Source organism: Lathyrus oleraceus, chromosome 7 (genome assembly GCF_024323335.1).
Source record: "Lathyrus oleraceus cultivar Zhongwan6 chromosome 7, CAAS_Psat_ZW6_1.0, whole genome shotgun sequence".
Classification (NCBI taxonomy): Eukaryota; Viridiplantae; Streptophyta; class Magnoliopsida; order Fabales; family Fabaceae; genus Lathyrus; species Lathyrus oleraceus.
This window is the reverse complement of record NC_066585.1, coordinates 315,350,786-315,378,340: the sequence shown is the minus strand read 5'-3', so window position 1 is coordinate 315,378,340 and position 27,555 is coordinate 315,350,786. Positions and strand designations below refer to the sequence as shown.

The window sequence follows — 27,555 nt, the reverse complement described above, 5'->3', positions numbered from 1 at the left end:
GTTTAAAATATTAGCCAGATGAAATTTCCAAACACACATCAAGTCGTAATAGGTTTCAAGTAAATCTCGTTTAGAAATAACCTGAGCTTAATCTTAACATCAACAACTACCGTTACAACCTCAGACAACCCCACCTTATGCAAACCATATCGAGTCACGCTATTATAGCCATCCTAGTTCTTTTACTCTTATTTCACCCGTTTTCATTCTAGCGAAATCACATTAAGCCCTTTATCTTTTTGCGCACATAGTGGAGTAACCGGTTAGCGATTCTGATTCCCTTTTTAGCTTGAAGTTCTGGTACATAAGTTGGGTAACTTCGTTATTTAGTCCATTGCAAATTGCGGGGGATCGGACCGTAGTCTGCCCTACCAAGTTCAGCACCAGACACCGCTGAACCAACTCGTAATGGATCGTTCATACAATGTTTTTGTGGGGTCTACAACCTTTGGATTAAATGATCGGGTAAGGATCACCTAACTTAATTAGTGCATTACCTGGTTTTTTTTTCTTTTTGTTTTTTTTTTTCTAATAAATTGTCTTGGGAATCATTCACTTATATTCATCGGCTCTCCACGTAGCTTACTATTAAGATGGTGCCGACTTCTCGTATAAACTACTCGGGGTTACTATAAAACTAAAAGTTCAAGGGATTGGTATAATAGGTACTTAGCCTGATCTAACATGTTGAGGTTTTTAGAGTGTTGGGGCGGTAATAATTTTCGTCTTAATTTTACTCAAGCTTGATAAAATAAGCAACCTTTATACTCATTGATTGTGTTAAATTTTTGTTATGGCTCAAGAAAATTGAGGGGAATATATAATAAAAAAATTTCACACTAGGGACTCAACTTATAATAAATATATATTATATAGGGACTCAACTTATAATAAATATATATTATATAATTTTTTTTTTGATATAAGAAAGGGAAATAACAATGGAAAGGGAGATACATACTTGAAGGATGAATGTTGAAAGAGAAATAATCATAACTGAAACAACGTTTCCCCCCCCCCCCCCCACACACACACTTAAATGAAACATTGTCCCCAATGTTTCAAAGAAAACAAAAGAAATAGAAAAAGAAAAGGGAAGCCAAAGTCAATGTTGCCTTCCGCCTCTTGTTCTTGGACCCGGTGATCTTTGACGTACTTCCAAGTCATCAAACCTGTTGAGCAAGTCAGAGAACCACTGGTCGGTTATTACATTCCTCGCTTCCTGTTGTTGTTGCATCTGGCGCATCATTTGCATCACTTCGAGATTCTGCGCCTGTATAACATCAATAGCATCCATGATGTCATCATTGGTTGCTGGCCTTCTTCTTCGACGGTGTCATGAGGATGGACCAGTTGCATTATCGGAAGGGTTGAGCGGGGCTGATTGTTGTTCGGGACCTTGATCACCTTGCTCCATTTCCTCAAACTCGTCCTGGGGCGGGTTCGCTTGTGTAGGCTCGGTAGATTCGGGAGCAGTTAGATCATAGATGAAGCGGTTGGGATTGGTGACATCTGTAAGGGAAATGTTGGGCAGAACAACGCTTGGGACTTCTTGGTTATTCACCATAAGGTAATACCTTCTGCCTACCCTATTTTTGATTAAGCGGCTGGAGCGACAATAGCTTATATCCATAAATAGGGGTGGTAGAGATTGTAAATTTTGAAGTTGGTCCCCTAGATTCAGACCAAGTGTTATGGTGGTGATTAATCCACCAATCACAAAAGGTTGGCGGCCTCTAGCACATAGGGTGCGGATATGGTGAAATAAGAAGGAGGCAGCGTTTACTTTTGTATCCATTTCGAAGACGTAGTGGAGGAAGAATAATTCCTTTGCGTTGACTTTGCTGTTGTTGGGTCGACCAAAAATGGTGTTTTGCAGGATGCGGATAAAGTACCGGATGGTTGGATTATGTATATGCGAAGCAAGTAGTACATCCCAGTTGTTGGTTTCCACACCGGATATTTTTCTAAAGAGGCCGAAGGCGTTTATATGCCACTGTGAGTTCGGAGGGATTTTTGGGTGGACTTGGCCTTCTATAGGGAAGTGTAGCATGGCACTCAATTGGTTCTGGGATAGTGAGTACTCGGTGTTGAACATGCGGAAAGTAGCGGTACCGGTTAAGTACTCGTCGTCACAGGTTGGGGTGGTGTAGGAATAAGAACTTAAAAATTCTAAGGTGAGTGATGGATAGGTAGGTTGATTGTGTGTGCAAAGAAAGGTTAAATCAGCAAGTCGAAGCATCCATTGCACTCCTTGAAGTAATCCTAATTCTTGTAAACAATTTAAATTAGGATACCTGGTAGAGATGACACCTCGTTGTTGGAATCGTTCGAATTGCTCTCGTTGATAATTATCATCTTCGGATCGGAAGATGATATTTTCGAATTGTTGGTTTTCTGCCATATTACTAGGTGGGTTGAAAGAATGAAAGGGGATGAGAATGTATTTGTGTAGAGTGGTTATGTTGGAATGATGTGGTTTAGGGAGAAATGTATGGTAGGTATTTATAGGAAAAGTTTTGGAAGTTGGAAGAGGAGTGGGTGAGAGAAAAAAAATAAATATGGATGAATGTGAGTAAATGGGTGAATGAATGGGGAAAATAAAAAGTTTAGAGGTGTAACGGTCGTGTCCCCAACGGTCACCAACGTTCACCTAGTCTGGAGCTGTCACGTTCGTGACGGAAGGTGTTACGGGCGTCACATGCACTTGCGTGACGACCGTGATGGCTTGTGTGACGCTCGTCACACCAGTCAGCTTGCAACAGTCACTTGCGTAGTGATTCATAATTGTTTTTACTATTTTATTTTATTTTTTTATTTTGTTTTACTTATGTTTATTTTATTTTGCTATTGTTATATTTTAGAAATACCATGTATGCTATTCTACTACACACCATAGTGCATAAATATATTTTTCTCTAATAGGCTATGTAAGTAGCATACAGTAAAGAGCATTATTGATAATTGTAGATATTGCACAAATCAAAATAAAATAAAATAAACCAATAATGCAATAACTTCATAAAATAAACATAATGTAACATTGGAAGATAAAAGCAAACATGCGAAAGAAAAACAAATACTGAGATTAAAAGTAATGTGAAACAAAACTATATATAGCCTAAACTAAAACTAATTGACTAAAAACTTCTAGCCACTTGCGGGATCTCTGGCCGGAGGAGCGAAGGAATTTACACGGTGTAGCAACTCATGAAATTGATTAGTCATACTACTCATGTATCCCAGAAATTCATGTCCCATATTAGTTAACTCTCTTCTGATGGCTTCTTGTTCTGACATCAAGGCTTGAATGGCGGTGTTATAATCAGTTCCGGGCATATGATGTCTAAGAGCAGGTATAGCCGACTCTGCGGTCGGGATAGGATGAGGTGGAGAGGTAACATCATGGTATCCAGTGGGTGTCTGTTGGTCAGACTCAGCATAAGGAATTGGGTCATCACAAATCTCATAGTCTTGGATGGATTCGATAGATCTAACAGGGGAGGGTATTCCATTCAGGTTGTAGAGCCAATTGTTTCGGTTATGAACACTAGTCATCGGACTAGGCAAGGTGAATAGGCAAAGGACTTGGTTGTTAATTATTAGCTCAAACTCTTCAGGCCCAAGGTTTCCTATAAACATAGTGTTGAAGAGGAAAGGTATACTCATAGGCGCAATGCCACAAAAAGGGCTCAAGTCAAGCATGGGTTGGCGCAATCCAATAGCATTAGCAATCATGGTTATCAGTCCTCCTATTAGGATCGGTGCACGGTCAGCTTGAATAAGGCGATCAAAACTCGCCAACATATAGGTGGCACCATTCACTGGACAGTTTTGGGAAGCACAAAATATTATGAAGAGTTCATCACGTGATACCGTGGTATTGTTTGATTTCTTCCCAAAAAGAGTATGTGCTAGGATCTTGTGGAAATAACGAAATGCTGGGTTATGAATGTTTCCAGAAAGAAACTCATGTTCCTCAGGGTCGTCATTACCCGTCAAACTTCCCCAAAAATGTTCAAGCTCTCTATATCCAAAAAGGTCTTCTTGGCTCATGGTGAATGTATCAAAAGAGGTAGGGAACCCTAAAAGGTTAGTAAAGTCTTGAATGTTAAATTGATACTCCATATTGAACATCCTGAACTGGATGAAACCTCTGCTTATTCCTTTTCCATGGCTGGGTAAGTAGATCAGGGAGCTAAGGAATTCTAGAGTTAGCCTCCGGTAAGTAACAAATTTTCTTCGAATAGGTGTGGTTTCCCACCCTATTTGACTCAGCAGATACATGACACTCTCTCTTAGTCCAAGGGCAGTCATTGCCCAATCATCAGCATAGAAACTTGGGTGCATCTCTCTCTCTGCTAGCTCTTCGAATTTTTGTTTCTGAGCTTTCCCTCTGAATTTGATACCCATACGATCAATTTGTCCCATCAGGTTAGTGTTAACTAAAGAAAAGAAAAACAAGAATTTAGTCAGGATTTGGCCAGATGCCGAAAGAAGAAAAGAAGAAAAGTTTTATAAAATAAATGAAGAATGAATACTAAATAAAATCAAAAAGAAAAATCAAAGAAAAGATAGTATAAAAATAGAAACTAAAATAGAAAATTGTGGGTTGTCTCCCATGAAGCGCTTTGTTTAATGTCGCAAGCTCGACATAAAACTAGTAAATGTTAATCTATAGATTTAGGAGACAATACGTCTAAGTGCAGGGCTTGTGGGTCTTCATTGTTTTCATCATAGTGATAATGTTTCAGACGCTGCCCGTTTACGATAAATGCTTCCATAGATTTTCCTTTAATTTCCACAGCTCCACTAGGGAAAACATTAGTAATTGGAAAGGGCCTGACCATCTAGAGCGTAGTTTTCCTGGGAATAACTTATGTCTAGAGTTGAACAAAAGGACTACGTCGCCTTGTTTGAAAGTTTTCCTTGATATGCGCTTATCATGCCATTTTTTCGTTCTTTCCTTGTAGATTCTGGCATTTTCGTATGCGTCTAGTCTAAGTTCCTCTAATTCGTTTATATCAAGGATTCGCTTTTCACCGGCGGCCTTATAGTTTAAATTTAAATTTTTAATAGCCCAATAGGCCTTATGTTCTAACTCTACTAGGAGGTGGCAAGATTTACCATAAATAAGCTTAAATGGGGTTGTTCCTATGGGAGTTTTGTAGGCGGTTCGATATGCCCATAAAGCTTCGGGTAATTTTGATGACCAGTCTTTCCTTGAGGTGGCGACTGTTTTTTCTAATATCTGTTTGATTTCTCTGTTAGACACTTCCACTTGTCCACTGGTTTGAGGATGGTAAGGTGTCGCTACTCGATGTCTTACACTATACTTAAATAGTAGTTTTTCGAGTATCTTAGATAGAAATGCGATCCACCATCACTCACGACTATTCTTGGGACACCAAATCTTGGGAAGATTAAATTCTTAAAGAGTTTAGTTACTACTCGTGTATCGTTTGTTGGAGAAGCTATAGCTTCAATCCATTTTGATACGTAGTCAACCGCTACGAGTATGTACTTGTTACCGAAAGAAGGTGGAAAAGGTCCCATGAAATCTATTCCCCACACGTCGAAAATCTCTACTTCCAAAATGCCCTTTTGTGGCATTTCATCACGTCTAGATATGTTTCCTGTTCGTTGACATCTATCACATTTCTTGACAGCAGCATGCACATCCCTCCATATGTTTGGCCAATAAAGACCGGCTTGTAGGATTTTAGAGCAGGTCTTGGATGTACTTGCGTGTCCACCATAAGGAGCGGAGTGACAATGTTGGATTATATTTTCTATCTCTTCTTCAGGTATACACCGACGGAAAATACCATCGGGGCCTCTTTTGAAAAGTAAAGGGTCGTCCCAGTAATAATGTTTCAAGTCATGGAAGAATCGTTTCTTTTGCTGGTAGGATAAATTAAGTGGAACTATTCTGGCGGCTAAATAATTGACATAATCGGCGTACCATGGTGTAACGCATACAGCCAAGGTGGTCTCTACCTATTCATCAGCTCTATTTTCTCCCAAATTAGCTATAAGTTTATCGTACGAGAAGTCATCATTTATCGATGTTCTTTCCGGTTCCAAATTTTCAAGTCTAGAAAGGTGATCTGCTACTACGTTTTCAGTTCCTTTTTTATCTTTGATTTCCAAATCGAATTCTTGTAACAACAAGATCCACCTTAGGAGTCTAGGTTTAGCGTCTTTTTTTGTTAAGAGGTACTTAATGGCAGCGTGGTCAGTGTAAACGATTATTTTAGCTCCGACCAAGTAAGAACGAAATTTATCTAGTGCAAACACTACTGCTAAAAGTTCTTTCTCGGTCGTGGCGTAATTCATCTGTGCTTCATCTAGAGTTCTACTTGCATAATATATGACGTGAAGTTTTTTATCCTTTCGTTGTCCTAAAACAGCGCCTACGGCGTAGTCACTTGCGTCACACATTATTTCGAATGGTTCATTCCAATCCGGAGTCTGCATTATGGGCGCGGAGATCAACGCCTGTTTAAGTGTTTGAAACGCTTCTAAGCATTTACTGTCGAATATGAATTCAGCATCTTTCATTAATAGTCCGGTTAAAGGTTTACTTATTTTAGAGAAATCTTTAATAAATCGTCGGTAAAAACTGGTATGTCCTAGGAAGCTTCGTACCTCTCTCACAGTTTTCGGAGGTTGAAGGTTTTCGATTACTTCTATTTTGGCTTTGTCTACTTCAATTCCTCTATTCGATATGATGTGTCCTAAAACAATTCCTTCTTGTACCATAAAGTGACATTTTTCCCAATTAAGTACTAGGTTTACTTTTACACATCGTTCTAGAACTCTTTCTAGGTTTTCAAGACATTCTTCGAAACTTTGCCCGCATACGAAAAAGTCATCCATAAAGACTTCCATGATGTTTTCGAGAAAATCGGCGAAAATTGCCATCATGCACCTTTGGAAGGTTGCAGGAGCATTGCACAAGCCAAACGGCATTCGTCGATAATCGAAGGTACCAAAAGGACATGTGAACGTTGTCTTTTCTTGGTCATCAGGATGTATTGGTATTTGAAAGAAGCCTGAGTAGCCGTCCAGATAGCAGAAATGAGAATGTTTTGCTAATCGTTCTAACATCTGGTCTATGAATGGTAAAGGAAAATGATCTTTTCGGGTTGCTTTGTTTAGTTTCCTATAATCAATGCACATTCTCCATCCCGATTCGATTCGTTTGGTTATAGTTTCTCCTTTTTCATTTTCGATAACAGTTATACCCCCTTTCTTCGGTACTACGTGTACAGGGCTAACCCATTTGTTATCGGATATAGGATATATGATACCTGCCTCTAATAACTTCGTTACTTCCTTCTTCACTACCTCACTCAGGATCGGGTTTAGTCTCCTCTGATGTTCCCTAGAAGTTTTACAGTCTTCTTCTAGCATGATGCGATGCATACAAATAGAAGGGCTTATCCCTTTAAGATCGGTGATTTTGTATCCTAGTGCGGTTGGATATTTTCTTAAGATATGTAGGAGTTTTTCGGTTTCGAGTTTTCCTAGGTCTGCATTTACTATCACTGGTCATTCAAGTTCTGAGTCTAGGAATTCATATCTCAGATTTTTGGGAAGTGTTTTCAGGTCGAGGTTTGGTTTCTTAAGGCATTGCGTAGGATCCGGTGTTATTGCTAAACAATGGTTCAGTCTGTCTTCTACACGATAGTCAGACAATTTGTCATTTTCTAATTTTGTTTCCTTTATGCATTCGTCGATGATATCCATGAAGTAACATGTGTCATCTATTGCAGGCGCTTTCAAAAATTGGGAAAGAATAAACTCAATTTTCTCTTCTCCTACTTCGAAAGTGAGTCGTCCTCGTTTTACGTCTATGATAGCACCGGTTGTTGCTAAGAATGGTCTTCCCAATATAATGGGTGTAACTTCATCTTCTCTTATGTCCATAATTATAAAATCGGTTGGGATGTAGAATTGACCTATGCGCACGGGAACGTTTTCAAGAATTCCTACAGGATATCTAACGGAACGATCTGCTAATTGCACAGACATTTTAGTTGGTCTTAATTCTCCCATTTCCAGTTTCTTGCATATGGATAAAGGCATAACACTGATACCGGCTCCTAAATCGCATAGGGCTTTGTCTATGACGAATTTTCCTATGTGACAGGGTATAGAGAAACTACCAGGATCTTTAAGTTTAGGAGGCATATTCTGGATTATAGCGCTGCACTCAGCAGTGAGTGTAACGGTTTCGCTATCTTCAAGTTTCCTTTTATTTGAAAGAATTTCTTTTAAGAACTTAGCATATGAGGGCATCTGTGTAATAGCTTCTGTAAAAGGAATGGTGACGTTTAATTGTTTCAGTAGGTCAACGAATTTTTTAAATTGGCCCGCATCTTTGGTCTTAATAAGCCTTTGAGGATAAGGGATGTGTGGTTTATAAGGCGGTGGGGGTACATAAGGTTCTTTCTTTTCTACGGTTTCCTTATTACTCTCATCCTTTTCCTTAGGTTTATTCTCTTCCTCAGTTGACTTTTTAGAGTTTTGGTTTTCAATTCTTGGATCAGATGGTCCTTCTACCTCTGTTCCACTTCTTAATATAATTGCATGAGCGTGGCTTTTTGGGTTAGGTTGGGGCTATCCAGGAAATGTACCAGTAGGGGCAGCAGTAGGCGCTTGTTGTTGAGCTACTTGTGATATTTGCGTTTACAGCATTTTGTTATGGGTAGGCAGGGCATCTACTTTACTTGCTAGTTGTTTTATCTGTTCGCTAGTGTGTACATTCTGGTTTAAGAAATCTTTATTGCTTTGCTGTTGAGAAGCTATGAAGTTCTCCATCATGATTTCCAAGTTGGATTTCCTAGGAACATTATTGTTAGGTGTAGATGGGGTCGGCTTTTGATATCCAGGAGGTATAGATGGGGCTTGACTGGGAGCTTGTCCTGGCGCGTATAAAGCATTATTACTCTTATATGAAAAATTAGGATGGTTCTTCCAGTTTGAGTTATAGGTATGCGAGTAGGGGTTTCCTTGAGCATAGTTCACTTGCTCTGCTTGGATTCCTGTTAGGAGTTAACAATCTGTAGGAGTGTGGCCTTGGATTCCACAGACTTCGCAATTTTGAGTTACGACAACCACGGTGGCTGGAGGTGATACATTTAGATTTTCAATTTTCTGGGCAAGAGCATCTACTTTTGCATTAACATGATCAAGGCTACTTATCTCGTACATGCCACTTTTCGTTTGAGGTTTTTCTACTATTGTTCGGTCGCTTCCCCACTGATAATGGTTTTGGGCCATGCTTTCAATAAGTTGATAAGCATCGGCATAAGGTTTATCCATAAGCGCACCACCTGCGGCGGCATCGATTGTTAACCCTGTGTTGTACAAGAGACCATTATAGAAGGTATGAATTACTAACCAGTCCTCTAGACCATGGTATGGACAAAGTCTCATCATGTCTTTGTATCTTTCTCATGCTTCGAAAAGAGACTCGTTATCTTTCTGTTTAAATCCATTTATTTGGGCTCTCAACATAGCTGTTTTGCTTGGAGGAAAATATCGGGCAAGAAAGACTTTCTTCAACTCGTTCCACGTGGTGACTGAGTTGGAAGGAAGAGACTGAAGCCATCTTCTAGCTTTATCTCTTAACGAGAAAGGAAAAAGACGAAGTCGAATTGCCTCTGAAGTGACACCATTGGCTTTAACAGTATCGGCGTATTGGACAAATACGGATAAATGAAGGTTTGGATCCTCGGTAGGATTTCCAGAGAATTGATTTTGTTGCACTGCTTGTAACAGCAAAGGTTTAAGTTCGAAATTGTTTGCTTTGATTGCGGGTGGAGCAATACTCGAATGCGGCTCATCTTGCGATGGAGCGGCGTAATCTCGAAGAGCACGAGCTGGTTCTGCCATCTCGGGTATCGACGAAGGAAGAAGATTTTTGAGATCAGGAATTTCGATTGGAAGGAGATTGTTTGCAGCACGATACTCTCGAATTCGTCGTAAGACTCGGAGATATCGTTCAACGTCGTTGATTCATAAGTAGTACGGTTCGCCTTGTGAGCGAGTGTGTGGCATACAAATCAACGAAAAACAAAAGGAAAAATAAAAATTGCCTTAGTCTCTACAGCGTAACGAAAGAGTTATGATATCGACTAAATAAAAGTCCCCGGCAACGGCGCCAAAAAACTTGATCGCGACTTTATGAGTCTATTGGGGTACTAACTGCAAGTGCACAGTCTTATCGCGTAGTTTTAAAAGATATCGATCCCACAGGGACTTATGAATCGATATACCGTTTTTCTAAGGTTACTTCGTAAAGCTAAGGCAGATGATACTTTGATAATTAGGGGGGAGGAAAGTATAACTAAAATAAGATCTAGATTAAATATCAAATAAGCGGATATCGGTATGTAGTTCGTCGTAATTAGGGGATCAAATCTTCGTTAGTTTCTTAGTTTTAAAATAAATCTTTTCAGTAGACACTATTGATTGAAAGTCTTTTCTCAAACTCTCGCTCTGTTGAATAAACTATGACTTTATATTAACGTGCGCTGTCACTAATTAGTTAAGTCCAAAATCACTTTTTGAAAACAATAGAATCTATAGAAACTCTTTTTAAGAAGACACTAACCATTTAAACACCCTTGTCTCAAACTCTCGCTCTGTTGACTTAGATTATATAATTAAATTTAAATGCTTAACTCTCGTCCTCACATTTAACCTTTAAAAATACTTTTTGAAAATGATTAGAATTTAATTAACTCTAAAAATTGCTTTCGCCCTGATTTAAAATTAATGTCCAATTTACACTGTCCAGTTAAAAGCTCAAACTGTCGTTCTATTGATTTTAACTTCTTTATGTCTTTTACTCTCGTACAAAAACTTTGATATTAATTCTGTAAATTGAGACCATAAAAAGAGTGATTATATTTTTAAACAAAATTAAACCAACTTAGTTTTGATTCCTTTATTCCGCTTACTTTACATACCGATATCTAAGTTTATTTAGCCAGACATGCTAAACAAGCCTAAACAATAATTATGCTTACATACAACCATATCAGACAGACAGTATAAATAAATAACAGTGCAGAGCATATATAAATTAAAACAATAAAATTAAAGAACCTGTAAATTTAATAGAAATCTTGATTACTCCTAGCTTCGATGCTTGAACACTCCACCACAGACCGGTTGGATTTGTTCTTGCAATCTTCAATCGGACAGGAAAAATAAAAACGAAGGAATAAAATACTATGACCTAACGTAAGGTTAGATCCAGTAAAAGTTACATAATAGTTTCCGGTGTAGAAACTATTGTGTGAAAAATTAATTGAATGCTTGAAAGATTGACTAGAAAATAAAAGGAAATAAAAATTGCTAATACAATAGAAAACTGTAGAAAATTAGTACTGTAAATGTAAATGCTAGCACGGCAGAAAGGAAAAAAAAAAGGAGAGAGCTTCAGGGTTGGATCCCTGGTCCTATTTATATCAATCCCTTTTGTAACCGTTTCCCAAAAATTCCTTCAGTAAGTAACCTTCACGTTTCAACGAGTCAAGCGGAAGAATAGGCTCAACGTGCCTCTGTTACGCGTCAAAAACCAAAAATATAGGAGTGGGGTGTGACATTCGTCACACCATGTGTTACGCTCGTAACCCAAAGTAGCAGGGCGTGACGCTCGTCACACACATGCGTGGCGCTCGTCACAGCCTCTCAGCGCTTCTCCCTTGTAGATTGTGGGCTGGGCTTTAGTGGAATTGCTTCTCATCATCTTTTTGCACCTCCTTTTCTTTCTTTTTCACGTATGCTTCAAATAACGTTATCTGAGATGAATAGAAGGAAAAATACCAAGTAATATCGAATGATATAAAATAAATCGAAACAAATAATATATAATTTAATTAAATCGAGTCCAAAAATGTGATATTATTTCATGTTATCAAGCAACTAGGCATTGGGCCTTTAGAGTGCTATAAAAAGTCAAAGAGCAACTAGGCATTGAGCCTTTAGAATGCTTAAGCTTGAAGATGAACATGGAAAGGACCATATTCTAAACTCCCTCTTGTCCATTCTTTGATTGTATTATAGAACCTTTTGATGTGTGTTTTCTTGTGCTAGGAGTTCCAACTTGAGCTTATTTGGGGAACCATTACCATGAGCTTCTAAGAGAGAGAGAGATCCAAGATGCATTGAGGAGTCTTTCCCAGAATTCACTTTGATTGATGATTGCTTGAGTTTATGTTTATGTGATTGTTTATTCCAAAGGATGGGAGCTACTTGGATCATCCATATGATCTCAAGAGAGGAACTCCATTGTGGTTTTGTTTCTTTATCCATCACCTTTTTGCTTTACTTAGGACTTAGCCCTTCTTCCTCTTCTCTCCACTCTAACCCAAGCCAAAACCTTTTGTGCAAACATTTAACCATTGCTTTCAAACATTAGAAACCTAAGCCTTATGCTTTTGATTTTCAAACTTTCTTTTCATAACACTTATTTTGAATTGAATCTTTGAGTCAACTTTGACCATTCTTGTATATACTTCTAATTGGTAAATATAACCCATTCAAATGTCTTTTTTTTGTGGTTCCAATGGCCACTTCCTTAATCAAATCTTTCATAACCTTTAGCTATTAGGTTTGAGTTATCTTGGTGGTAGATGTAATACTCACCTACATCCTTAGTGATGGACAATGAGTCTTCCATGCTTATTATAGGGTTAACCCCTCATTAGCATGTTGAATCTATCCTCACATGGTGGATTTGTGGTTTTAGGTTGAGTTTTCTCCCTTTGATAACAAAAGACCTTAAGGCTTTTGGACCAATCAATTCACCAACTCATTTTGAGATTTTTTACCCCGAACTACGAGGTTTTGATCCTAATCTTTTTTAAGATGGTACGTAGGCAATGAGTTTATCCATCCAAACACAAATGTAAATAAACTTGTATATTCTCTTCTCATCTCTTCAATCATGTTTGCACAAACAAAATTTTCACAAAATCACAACCTTTGCAACAAGTGTGAAAAGGGTTCCCTAGGAGTACCTAGGATGTTTTGGGTGCCTAACACCTTCCCATTGCATAACCAACCCCTTACCCAGATCTTTGTTTCTCTTTTACTAGTTTTTGTTAAAACTTTTAGGTTTTTGTTCGCTTTCTAACCATTCCTTTGGATAAATAGAAGTGCGGTGGCGACTCGACTTGTATGATTTACCTTGGATTTAGTCAATATCTCTAATGGTAACGAATACCCCGCTACAATAACAAGTACACTCACCTCAATCTTGTCAATTTAACGATAATCCCCATGGATATGATTACAATATGCTCTCATTATACTGAGATGAACAAACATTTTTTACCATCAACAAAATGGTGTCATTGTCAAGGATTGTTGATCACTTCAACTAGGAAATAATATGCAAAAATATTTTAAATTAGGAGTATCTGAATTCAGTTAATTTTTATTTTATTTTAATTTTAATAATAGATTTTATTTTTTACATTACTAGATACTATTGTGCGAATCTATGGTTTGACTCTTCGTAAAAAAATGTTGTAAGATGTAAAATAAATTTGATTGAATGCAAGCCCTGTATCAGAATGTATGTCAAGATCTTATGTGTGATTTCTACAAAAGTGGTCATATAAACACTTAGTGTAATTTTGAAGGACTTCTTGGAGAAGAATTGAATTATATGAGAAATTATCAAAGAAGTGATTATTTCTGAAAAACTTACAGTACTACATTTAGGAGCAAACAACAAAATCAAATTTTTTACGAGTATAAGAGGTATCCTTCTCTCGAGGAGAGTTTAGAAGATTTTGTGAAGATTTCGAAGGAACATTTTAGTAAAACTAAGAGAAGGTCAGAAAAAAAAGTGTATGAGTGTCAAACCCCAAAATTCACCCTCCATTTTATTTTAGTTTAACATATTTCATTTGTATACATTAAATCATATCATGCATGACCATTACATTTGGTCATGGAATCACAAGCATGGCCACTTTGTGTATTATATCTTAACCCTAGGGTTTTACTTTGTTTTACTTGAGAAACTAACCTAACTTCATGAAGAGACGGTACTTGTTTTCTCTTATTACTCAAGTAGGTAATCATGCTTCAAAGCAAGGAAAAGTCAAGGTCTTTGATCAAGGGCAATGCAAGTTTGGTTTAAGTTGATTCAAAGGTGTTTCATGTGTTGATTTCCAGGCTACAACCCTCAATCTTCAAGCCATGCTCCATATCATTCAAACCCTAATCAAGGTTTCATCAAGGGATACTAATTCCATCATCAAACAACAATAACAATGTGTCCAATACACATTCATCAACAACATTTAAACAACAACAATAACAATGTGCGTAATACATATTCATCAATAATAACATATAAACAACAACACCATAACAAGGGTATCTCATACACATTCAACAATAGCAACAACATAAACAACAACAAAAATAATATGTCTAATACACATTCATCAACAATAACATAACGAATGTGCCTCATACATATTCAACAAAATCAACAACATATAAACAAAAACATAACAAAGGTGTCTCATACATATTCATCAACAAGAACATAAACAACAACAACAACAATGTGTGTAATACACATTTATCAACAACAACATACAAACAACAACAACAAAAATCATATGTCTAATACACATTCATCAACAACAACATAAACAACAACACAAGCATTCAAGAACAATAACAACCATAAACATTCAACTTCAACAACATAAACATAAATATTAACAACAAGAACATAAACATTCAATATCAACAACATAAACATAAATGTCAACAACAAGAACATAAACATTCAACATCAACAGCATAAACAACATTAACAACAAGAAGCTAAAATTGTGAGTTTTGTATTATACATGCAAGGTGAAAAGTTTACATACCGTTAACGTGGTGAATACGTAAAATCCAATAATGCTTCCTTTCGTGTAAGATTCTTCATCTTTATTTCGTGTGTTTCTTGTGTTTTTTTTCCGTTAATGGAGATAAGCCAAGAACGCTTGTGATGACATTTTTTCAATGTTAAGCCAAGAACGATTGTGATGGGTTTGTATGTTAAGCCAAGAACGATTCCGATGGTCGTGTGTTTCGTTTAGTTAATGGAGACAGTGTGTTAGGGGTCAAATGGTTTCATTGTGTGTTAGGCTTCCAATGGTTCTACGATAAAAATTGGCATATGAATAGACAAACTAAGTTGTGTTTCTTGTTTCTGACTAAAACATTTCACCACGGTTGTTTAAATGAACGATGATGTTATATGATTTATTTAATTAAATTTTATAAAAAGAGCCACTGTAAAAATAAAAAATAAAATGATAAAATATATCACCATGGCTGAAAGAACCAAATATAGTGAAATCACATTTATGTTTAATTTTAAAAATATAAAATAAAGGCGTCACTAAAATATTAAACAAATCACAATTTTGTTGGCGCTGAGATTCGAACCAAGAACTTTAGGAGCTTTCACCACGGCTGCTCTATCTAACTGTGATAACATGTAAAGTTATTTTAATGAATAAATAAATAAAATGGTGGCGCCACATTTGAGAGATGTCATCACGGTCCTTTATAGACTCATGGTAAAATGAGCGTCGTTGTATGTTTTATTTGTAGTAGTGATATATACTATGTAAAGTCGAGTGAACTTAATGGATTCATTTTAAGACTAAATAAGATTTAGTAATCTCATCCCACTCTTGTTAAATATTTCGAGGTAGCTTGAGGCAGATGAAAAACAAGGGTAAGATGGATGAATGCAGGATTGAAGATGTTTCCATTTTGTAGTTTTCACTGTATTTTGAGAACATGTAGTTAGGTGAGTTTTTGACCAAAGTGTCACATTACTTAAATGAATTTCCCGAAATGCCATATGCTGAATTTTTTTTCCCAAATGCCATTTTTTTGTCATCTAGTGGGCTTTTTAATTAATTTTTTTGCAACCTCCATCTTGGATGGCGGATGCTCTAGAAGCCCAGTTGGGATCCGCCACCTAAGATGGAGTCCTTTTTTTTTTCTTCGATTTTTAATTTCTGAATTAGTTTTAAATAATTAAAATTAATTTTTTAATATTAAATATTAATTACAAATAATAATTAATATAATATTAATAAATATATTGCTACATAATATTTCTAAAAAATATTAAATATCAATTAAAAATTAATTATGAATATATATTACTACAAAGTATTGTTTGTTTGTTCGTACTTAAATATATAATTTTTTTCCTGTCCAAACAATTTTTTAGTACAGTTTTTTACCGCCTAAAAAATTTTATAATATTATTTTTTTATTCCATTAGGTCTTATATAAATAGAGGTGGCTAGAAAAATATAATTATATTATATTTAGCCACCTCTATTATAGAAGACCTAATAGAATGAAAAAAATAATATTATAGAATTATTTAGATGGGAAAAAACTATACTAAAATTTGTTTGGATGGGAAAAAAATATATTATATATTGAAGTATGAACAAACAAAAAAATATTATGTAGTAATATATATTTAATATTATTTTATAATTATTATTTAATATTTTTTAAAAATATTATAGAACAATATATTTATTTTATTTATTTATTTAAATTAATATTATATTATCTATTTGTTATTTAATATATAATATTAAAAAAACTAATTTTAATTATTTAAAATTAAATTCAAAAATTAAAAATCGAAAAAAAAGGACTTCATCATAGATGTTGGACCTCAATTAGACTTCTAGGACGTCCGCCATCCAAAATGGAGGGTGCAGAAAAATTAATTAAAAAATCCCCTAGATGATAAAAAAAAGTGGGATTTGGGAATTTTTTTTTAGTAGCTGACATTTTGGAAAATTCATTTAAGGAATGTGGCACTTTGGTCAAAAACTTTAGTTAGGTTGAGATATCACTTGTATTATTCATATACTAGTATCTATGCGTGTATCGTACATGGGACATGGTATCATCTAGACGCTTATGTTTTTTTTTTCAGTATCAAAAATCAATGCTACATACATATTATTCTAGAAATATATGTATGGGTTGTTACATTGTCACGTTTTAATATTTGAATATCATTGCTATATGAGATATAAATTGAATAATATTGATAAATAAAATTTTATCAAAATAAGTCAAAGCAATATTATTAACAATGAGTTGGTTCATGTAATAAGATAAAATAAGTCAAAGCAATATTATTAACAATGAGTTGGTTCATGTGATAAGATATTTGAATATTTTAAGTAAGTGGGTAAGAGTTTAATTTTTAATTTATGGGTATAAAAACGTTATAATGTAGAGGGATAATCCATCTTGTGTGATGATCAACCAATTTCAATAAATTTTAGTCACCATTAGGGATGGTAAATGAACATGTCCGTCTCATTTTGGCATACCATGTAAAAATTAGCAGCAAAAAAAGAGATATGACTGAGCAAAAATAGTTGAAGGTACATGCTTAAAATCTTGATCCGTTCTACAAATAAATGAGGATGGGGCGGAAAAGACTCACTAACACTGCATCTTTAAACTCTAAAAATATAAATGGTCGTGTCCGCAAAAGCATACATAAAACAAGATGAAACAGATATATTAGAGAATGTATGTTTAAAAGTTTAACTTGTCCTAAAAAAAAGTGCGAGCGAAACAAACTTGCCAGACGGGCAAGTATCTTTTACCACCTCTAATCACTACTAATAATAGAGCATTCTAAAAATTCATATAATATAAAATAAATGATAAAAATCAAAACTTTGCATCTCATTTGTTAAGGAGAATGAATCCCCTCATGACATTTTCGTCAATGATAATTCACACATTTAAATATTTTATCTCATTTATAATATAAAGTAAATTTTCTGAAATTTTGTATTATGTGAGATTTGAACTTTATGTCTTATGGATAAGTACAACAATTCATAAAAGCTCACATCCAATAGAACTATGTTTTTCTTTTATATTCCAAAATGAAAAATGCATGGTAAATTGTGATACATAATGGAAAAATCAAACATACAACAACAGTAATAGTCAAGTTCCACCAAATGAGGTTGATTATACGACTTAAATTCTGTCAAAATATTTTTAAAAAAATATTTTTTAGATTTATTTTAAAGTCTTTTCTTTATCTCTAATTAATTGATTCATCTCTATCCTATATTTCAAACCCCCTAAATCTAATTTCCATCTTCTTTTCTACTTCAAGATGCATTCAAAAATATTTTTGTTTTAAAGATGTAAACTATTTCATGTTTAAATCCAAGAAATGAACTTTTTTTAACCCTTTTTTACATCAAGGGTTTTCCATTACTATACTCCAAAAACCTGGACGGACCTTAGACACAACCACATACTTCTCAGAATCAGTGCTCTTTGCCATTGATACGTGAGAAATGGTTCAATCAATGAAAAATGAGGGGTTTCAAAAGCTGAGTAGCTCAGAAATTATTTTGTGGCAAAGTGCTTGCACTATGGATGGGAAAATTAGATGAATGGTGATGAAGAGTTAGGGTTTGAGCAGAAATGGGTGGGATTGAGAATTGGGTTCAACAAAAGAATTGAACTGAATGGGACAAACATGTTTCTTTAAAAAAGGAGAAGATATTCCTTCTATTGAATTACAGAACTGACCAAACTATTACAAATATGTTTTTGTTTGTATATTTTGTGACAAGAATCACAAGTATATATAGAGGTCCAAAATATATAAATATTTATAAAAATAATAAAGGGATAATTGTTTAATATATAAGAAAACTTTAATACATTTACTTTATTTAAGAAGTAATATTTTTTATATTTATTTTTATTATTCTGAAACAATTTTCTTTATTTTGTTGGTGAACATTCCCTTGTCCCTGAAGTATGGTTAGGTACGTATCTATCATTTATTCATGGAATGCCATGTCTTTTTTTTTATAAATAATTTATTTTAAATAAATTTAAATTTAAATAAAATTTTGTCTTATAAACATATACTTTATATCTTATGACAATAAAAAATTTGTTTAGTAATGATTTTTTCGTTACGAACACTTACTTTATTAGGTTATAATTTATTTTCCAAACGCTATTTTAAATAGTATTTTAATTTATAGTTTATAATTTATTATTTTTCTTCCATTTTTACCTTTATTATTTTAATTAAAACACATTTTTACCGTTTATGATTTATTTTAATTTAAAGTAAAATAATTATATATTAATTATAAAGAACATCAAACAATTATGTCATTTTATATTAATCCGTTAGTGGAATCACTGATTTTATCAAACACTTCAATTAACTTATCAACTATCAATCATCACCCTTTAACTATAGATTATAAGATATCAGATATTAGTCGGTAGTCATGAATTATGAACTAGCTTATTTTATCGTATAATTTATCTTCTAGATAAAATATTTTTTATTTTAAGGTTTTGTGATTAGGATACGATAGACATGATATGATAAATATTTATATTGAAATATCAATCTTATGCTCTAAATATATCTCGATCAAACTTGTATATTCGGAGAATGACTTAAATAGAATTAAATAATTCAAATTAAAAAAAGACGCATTATTCTCTATATCTTTTGCTGATTGCCAGACATGCATTGTCTGTCTGCAATTCTTTATAAACATTTTTATTGATTTCTATTTTTATAATTTATTTAACTTATCAATTTAATATGTAATAATTTTTTTTTTTGTTTTAGTGATTTAATTTTAATCATTGTTTATCGGAAAAGTATTACCCAAGTGACATTTGAGGTTATATTCGCGTCAATAGAGTAATGACATTAACGAATAGGGTTACTCAAAGGTTAAATCATTGATAGATACTTTAAAACAGTCATGACTAAGGAGAGTTATTAAATGGTTAAGCACTGATAGACCGCAGAAAAGGACAAATGATTCCAAAGGGAACTTAATCATTTTGCTCATAAATATTCAAATAACTTATTTATATAAGTATTTTGGAAATTTTAGAAAAACTTAATGAATTGTGCTATGCACATCCCCTATTACATTTATGTTTCACTATACTTCTGATAACAAGTACACTCACCTCAATCTTGTCAATTTAACGATAATCCCCGTGGATATGATTACAATATGCTCTCATTATACTGAGATGAACAAACATTTTTTACCATCAACAAAATGGTGTCATTGTCAAGGATTGTTGATCACTTCAACTAGGAAATCATATGCAAAAACATTTTAAATTAGGAGTATTTGAATTCAGTTAATTTTTTTTTATTTAATTTTAATATTTAGCTTTTATTTTTTACATTACTAGATACTATTATGCGAATCTATGGTTTGATTCTGCGTAAAAAATGCTGTAAGATGTAAAATAAATTTGATTGAATGCAAGCGTTGTATCAGAATGTATGTCAAGATCTTATGTGTGATTTCTACAGAAGTGGTCATATAAACAATTAGTATAATTTTGAAGGACTTCTTGGAGAAGAATTGAATTATATGAGAAATTATCAAACAAGTGATTATTTCTGAAATACTTACAGTAATACATTTAGGAGAAAACAACAAAATCAATTTTTTTACGAGTATAAGAGGTATCCTTCTCTCGAGGAGAGTTTAGTAGATTTTGTGAAGATTTCGAAGGAACATTTTAGTAAAACTAAGAGAAGGTCAGAAAAAAAAGTGTATGAGTGTCAAACCCCAAAATTCACCCTCCATTTTTATTTGATTTTAACATATTTCATTTGTATACATTAAATCATATCATGCATGACCATTACATTTGGTCATGGAATCACAAGCATGGCCACTTTGTGTATTATATCTTAACCCTAGGGTTTTACTTTGTTTTACTTGAGAAACTAAACTAACTTCATGAAGAGATGGTACTTGTTTTCTCTTATTACTCAAGTAGGTAATCATGCTTCAAAGCAAGGCAAAGTCAAGGTCTTTGATCAAGGGAAATGCAAGTTTGGTTCAAGTTGATTCAAAGGTGTTTCATGTGTTGATTTCCGTGCTACAACCCTCAATCTTGAGGCCATGCTCCATATCATTCAAACCCTAATCAAGGTTTCATCAAGGGATACTAATTCCATCAACAAACAACAATAACAATGTGTCCAATACACATTCATCAACAACATTTAAACAACAACAATAACAATGTGTGTAATACATATTCATCAATAATAACATATAAACAACAACACCATAACAAGGTTGTCTCATACATATTCATCAATAGCAACAACATAAACAACAACATAACGAAGGTGTCTCATACATATTCATCAACAAGAACATAAACAACAACAACAACAATGTGTGTAATACACATTCATCAATAACAACATACAAACAACAACAACAAAAACCATGTGTCTAATACACATTCATTAACAACAACATAAACAACAACAATAACAATAACACAAGCATTTAAGAACAATAACAACCATAAACATTCAACTTCAACAACATAAACATAAATATTAACAACAAGAACATAAACACTCAATATCAACAACATAAACATAATTTTTTTTACCACCTAATTCACCCCCCACTTAGGCGCATTTACAACTTACATTTGGTATCAGAGCAAGTTATAGGTAACTTGTTCCTAAAGATTCAGATGGCTTCCGCAAACAATGATCGTGTATTTAAAGATGGTGGTAGTAGTAACAAGCCTCCTTTATTTTCCGGTCAATATTTTGACTTTTGGAAAATCCGTATGAAGGCACACTTAGAAGCAAAAGGAAGTGACATACGGGAGGCGGTTCAAAATGGTCCTTTTATTCCTACAACAGTTGTCAACGGTGCTAGTTCAACAAAGCCACAAGGATCATGGGATGATGATGATAAGAAAAGGGTTCTCTATGATAAAAAGGCGATTAATATTTTACAAAGTGCACTTGGAATGGATGAATTCTTCCATGTCTCAACATGTACAACGACAAAGGAAATATGGGATACTCTTGTAGAAACTCACGAAGGAACGGCCGAAGTCAAGAGATCTAGATTGAACATGTTAAGTCAAGAGTACGAGTTATTCCGAATGCAACCGGGAGAATCAATCCTCGACTTGCAAAAAAGATTCGTGCATTTGACAAATCACTTGAAAGCACTTGGTAAAACACTAACTAATGATGAACTTAATCTTAAAGTGCTTAGGTCTTTAACAAGAGAATGGCAACCCAAAGTGACGGCGATTTCCGAAAAGAAAAGTTTATCAACAATGACATCCGCTACTTTATTCGGAAAGCTTCAAGAATATGAGACGGAACTTTGACTATTGGAGAAACATGAGGTCCAAGAGAAGAAATCCAAGAGCATTGCCTTAAAAGTTGATTCCAAAGTTGTGAAGAAAGAAGACAATCCCGAAGAGGACGAAAACTTTATGCTTCTTGTAAAAAGACTAGGAAAATATTTTGGTGCAAAAAGTTCTTCATCGGATTCCGATAGTGATCAAAGCGCAAATCTAGCATTGATGGCATCACATCATTCGACGATGAAGACGATGAGGTTAGTAGTAACTTTTTAATTTTTGATAATGATGCTCAAGGAGCAATTGATGAACTTTTAAGTGAATGCAAAATTCTATACAAAACCATTTCATCTCAAAAGAATCAAATATCAACTTTGGAAGAAAATATTGAGAAAATGAAAAATAATCTCAAAGATGAAAAGGAAGAATTAATCAAGAATTTTGCATGCACTAAATATGAATCACTTGCTTTTCAAATAGTTCAATTGAAGAGAGTTATTGAAAGATACGAAAAAGGTCAAATCGGATTGGAACATGTTCTTAGTAGTCAAAGATACTCAAATGATAAAAGTAGTTTAGGTTATTCAAATTTTGCTAAACAAACTTCTAACAAGACCATTTTTGTAAAATCTAAAGAACAAATTCCTTTAGATAAAATTAACAAGCCTAAAGTGGTTCATCAATATAATAATAGGAAAAGGAACAAATCTTATTATAAAAAGAAATCTTATTCCCCTAGATATAAAAGCAACTTTGAGCCTACATGTTTCTATTATGGTATTAAAGGTCATACTCCTAATGCATGTTATGTTAGAAACTTTAGTGTTGCTCAAGCCCATTATGTATGGGTTAAGAAAGGAACTAACTATGAAGGACCCAAATCAATTTAGGTACCTAATAAAACTTAACTCTTTTTTGTAGGTATGCTTGAAGACCTCCTCAAATCAATAGTATCTTGATAGTGGGTGTTCAAGGCACATGACGGGTGACTTAAACAAATTTTCACATCTAACGCTTAAGGCCAAAGGATATGTTACTTATGGTGACAACAACAAAGGAATAATCCTTGGCGTAGGCATCATTGGTTCACCGCCTTCAACAACTATAGAAGATGTCCTATTTGTGGAAGGTCTAAAGCACAGTCTCCTTAGCATTAGCCAATTGTGTGACCGAGGTTTCAAAGTCAACTTCACTAAAGATGAATGTTTGATTGAAAATAAAGTTACTCATGAAGTTATGCTAAAAGGTAAAAGAGTTAATGATATATTTCAAATCTCTTTAGATAACTTGTCTTTGAATGTTAGGTGTCTCTTGGCAAACAACAATGAATCATGGTTATGACACAAGAGGTTTGCTCATATTCATATGGAGCACTTGAATAAATTGATCAAGCATGACTTAGTCATTGGATTGCCGAAGATCAAATTCATCAAAGATGGGTTGTGTGGTGCTTGTCAAAAAGGAAAGCAAACTAAGTCAACTTTCATTTCCAAGAATGTGGTGTCCACAACTAGGCCACTACAATTGTTGCACATGGATCTCTTTGGTCCATCGAGAACAAAAAGCTTCGGAGGTAACGTTTATGCATTATTTATTGTTGATGATTTCTCTAGATATACTTGGACATTGTTTTTAGTGCAGAGAAGTGATGCCTTCAAAGCATTCAAGAATTATGCCAAGCAAATTCAAAATGAGAAGTCTCTTTCAATTATCTCCATTAGAAGCGATCATGGTGGAGAATTCCAAAATGCCTCATTTGAAGAATTTTGTGAAGAACATGGAATCTCACACAACTTCTCCGCACCAAGAACTCCACAACAAAATGGTGCCGTAGAAAGGAAGAATAGGTCATTAATAGAACTTGCAAGGACAATGCTAAGTGATTCAAATCTTCCTAAGTATTTTTGGGCGGATGCGGTGAGCACGGCATGTTTTGTAAGTAACCGTGTTAATATTCGGCCTATTCTCAAGAAAACCCCTTATGAACTTTTCAAAGGATGAAAACCAAATATTTCTTTCTTTCATATTTTCGGGTGTAAGTGCTTTGTCCTCAACAACGACAAAGACAACCTTGGTTATCATTTTTGTGAATGAATGCTTATTATGTTTGTGAATGTATGACTGTTTTTTATCAAGTCTTTTCCCAACCTTTTTGCTAATGACAAAGGGGGAGAAGAATTGCTTGTTGTTTTTGTTTCTCTAACATTTTGTAGGAAAGATACACATTTCCAAAGCTTTGCTCATATTCCAAAAGAAAGGGGGAGCACTTGCATAGGGGGGATATCCTTTGATTAGAGAAACAAGTTTAGAATCAACTTTCAAGTAGTGAGTTGTCATCATCAAAAAGGGGGAGATTGTGAAGTCATGGCTTCTTGATGATTTTGATGATTACAACATCTCTCAACAATTCTCATGTGAAAAGATCAAAAAGTTGTCAAAGACTTGAAGTGAATTGAAGTGGAGTAAAGATTCAAGTGAAGTATATCATTTCAAAGGATCAAGTATCATCATTGGTATATCTAAAACTTTCACTAATATGATATACAAGTGTTCAAATATTTATTCCATGATATCTTGGTTCATATAGAAAATTAGGATGTATTGCATTTCATTATTAACATTCTGCCAAATTCTATTTTTCAAAACTGGGCTTCAGTAACCGGTTACCCACCGAGCAGTAACCGGTTACCACTGTTGTTTTTCAAATATTTTTTTGGACGTTGGAAGCAAGTAACCGGTTACCCACCGAGCAGTAACCGGTTACCACTGACGAATTTTGGCAGATTGGTGCATTTCTTCATTCAAATGTTTTCTTTGCATTCCTTTAAATCATGGCATCCTTTCATTCATCATACTCTTTCGAAAAGGTGTTTGTAGCAATATATAAACATCATTAATCATTTTTTATGACCACCTCCTTTCTTGCAAACACTTTCAATTAATCATTCTTATAAAAACTCAGATTTTTATCAAGTGTCCAAAAACTTTTTAAAAAGTATTCTTTGCATTAAACCTTCAAATACCTTGCTAAGAATACATATCATTTGGTTTGAACACTTGTATACTACATTGAGTGATTGATATCCAAAGGGGAAGATTAATCCAAGTGATTAATATATTCAAGATTCATCATCAACTTTTTAATTAAGTTCAGATTTTTGTATCATACCTTGTTGTCCAGGATTGTTGGAAACAAGTGAAGTGTTGAAGAGGATTGTTCTTCATACACTTGATTACCTATAGGTTAGATAGTAAGCATCACCATTGGTGTGAGTAGGTTGTACAATAATTCTAACTATAGTGAAATCTCTTTCGATTCGAAAGGGGAGTGGAGTACCTTCAGGGTGTGAAGGGAACCACTATAATTTTCGGTGTCCTTTTACTTTCCGCAATTTATTTTTCAGCACTTAAACGAAAAATAACCAAGAACCGGAAATAAGATCGAAGAAATTTTATACCACCTAATTCACCCCCCCCCCCCCCTCTTAGGCGCATTTACAACTTACATAAATGTCAATAACAAGAATATAAACATTTAACATCAACAACATAAACAACATTAACGATAAGAAAAACAACAACAAGAAGCTAAAATTATGAGTTTTGTACTGTATATGCAACGTGAAAAGTTTACGTACCGTTAACGTGGTGAATACGTAAAATCCAACAATGCTTCGTTTCGTGTAAGATTCTCCATCTTCATTTCGTGTGTTTCTTGTGTTTTTTGTTTCGTTAATGGAGATAAGCCAAGAACGCTTGTGATGACGTTTTTTCCACGTTAAGCCAAGTCTCTTTTACCACCTCTAATCACTACTAATAATAGAGCATTCTAAAAATTCATATAATATAAAATAAATGATAAAATTCAAAACTTTGCATCTCATTTATTAAGGAGAATGAATCCCCCCATGACATTTTCGTCAATGATAATTCACACATTTAAATATTTTATCTCATTAATAATATCAAGTAAATTTTCTGAAATTTTGTATTATGTGAGATTTGAACTTTATGTCTTATGGATAAGTACAACAATTCATAAAAGCTCACATCCAATAGAACTATGTTTTTCTTTTATATTCCAAAATGAAAAATGCATGGAAAATTGTGATACATAATGGAAAAATCAAACATCCAACAACAATAATAGTCAAGTTCCACCAAATGAGGTTGATTATACGACTTAAATTCTGTCAAAATATTTTAAAAAATATAATTTTTAGATTTATTTTAAAGTCTTTTTTTTATATCTAATTAATTGATTCATCTCTATCCTATATTTCAAACCCCCTAAATCTAATTTCCATCTTCTTTTCTACTTCAAGATGCATTCAAAAATATTTTTGTTTTAAAGATGTAAACCATTTCATGTTTAAATCCAAGAAATGAACTTTTTTTAACCCTTTTTTACATCAAGGGTTTTCCATTACTATACTCCAAAAACCCGGACGGACCTTAGACACAACCACATACTTCTCAAAATCAGTTCTCTTTGCCATTGATACGTGAGAAATGGTTCAATCAATGAAAAATGAGGGGTTTCAAAAGCTGAGTAGCTCAGAAATTATTTTGTGGCAAAGTGCATGCACTATGGATGGGAAAATTAGATGAATGGTGATGAAGAGTTATGGTTTGAGAAGAAATGGGTGGGATTGAGAATTGGGTTGAACAAAAGAATTGAACTGAATGGGACAAACATGTTTCTTTGAAAAAGGATAAGATATTCCTTCTATTGAATTACAGAACTGACCAAACTATTACAAATATGTTTTTGTTTGTATATTTTTTGACAAGAATCACAAGTATATATAGAGGTCCAAAATATATAAATATTTATAAAAATAATAAAGGTATAATTGTTTAATATATAAGAAAACTTTAATACATTTACTTTATTTAATAAGTAATATTTTTTATAATTTATTTTCATTATTCTGAAACAATTTTCTTTATTTTGTTGGTGAACATTCCCTTGTCCCTGAAGTATGGTTAGGTACGTATCTATCATTTATTCATGGAATGCCATGTCTTTTTTTTTATAAATAATTTATTTTAAATAAATTTAAATTTAAATTAAATTTTGTCTTATAAACATATACTTTATATCTTATGACAATAAAAAATTCGTTTAGTAACGATTTTTTCGTTACGAACACTTATTTTATTAGGTTATAATTTATTTTCCAAACGCTATTTTAAATAGTATTTTAATTTATTATTTTTCTTCCATTTTTACCTTTATTATTTTAATTAAAACACATTTTTACCCTTTAT

General features: G+C 33.9%; 1 protein-coding gene and 1 non-coding gene across 4 annotated transcripts in view; one reads left to right on the top strand and one right to left on the bottom strand.

Moving 5' to 3' along the window:
• LOC127106932 (uncharacterized) overlaps nucleotides 1–27,555 on the bottom strand; it is a 124,623-nt gene that overhangs the window by 41,228 nt on the left and 55,840 nt on the right. The gene's annotated exons all lie outside the window — the stretch shown is intronic.
• On the top strand, nucleotides 9,422–9,528 carry LOC127109434 (small nucleolar RNA R71). The gene has a single exon (XR_007796724.1). It is a non-coding gene; the product is annotated as a small nucleolar RNA R71 (small nucleolar RNA).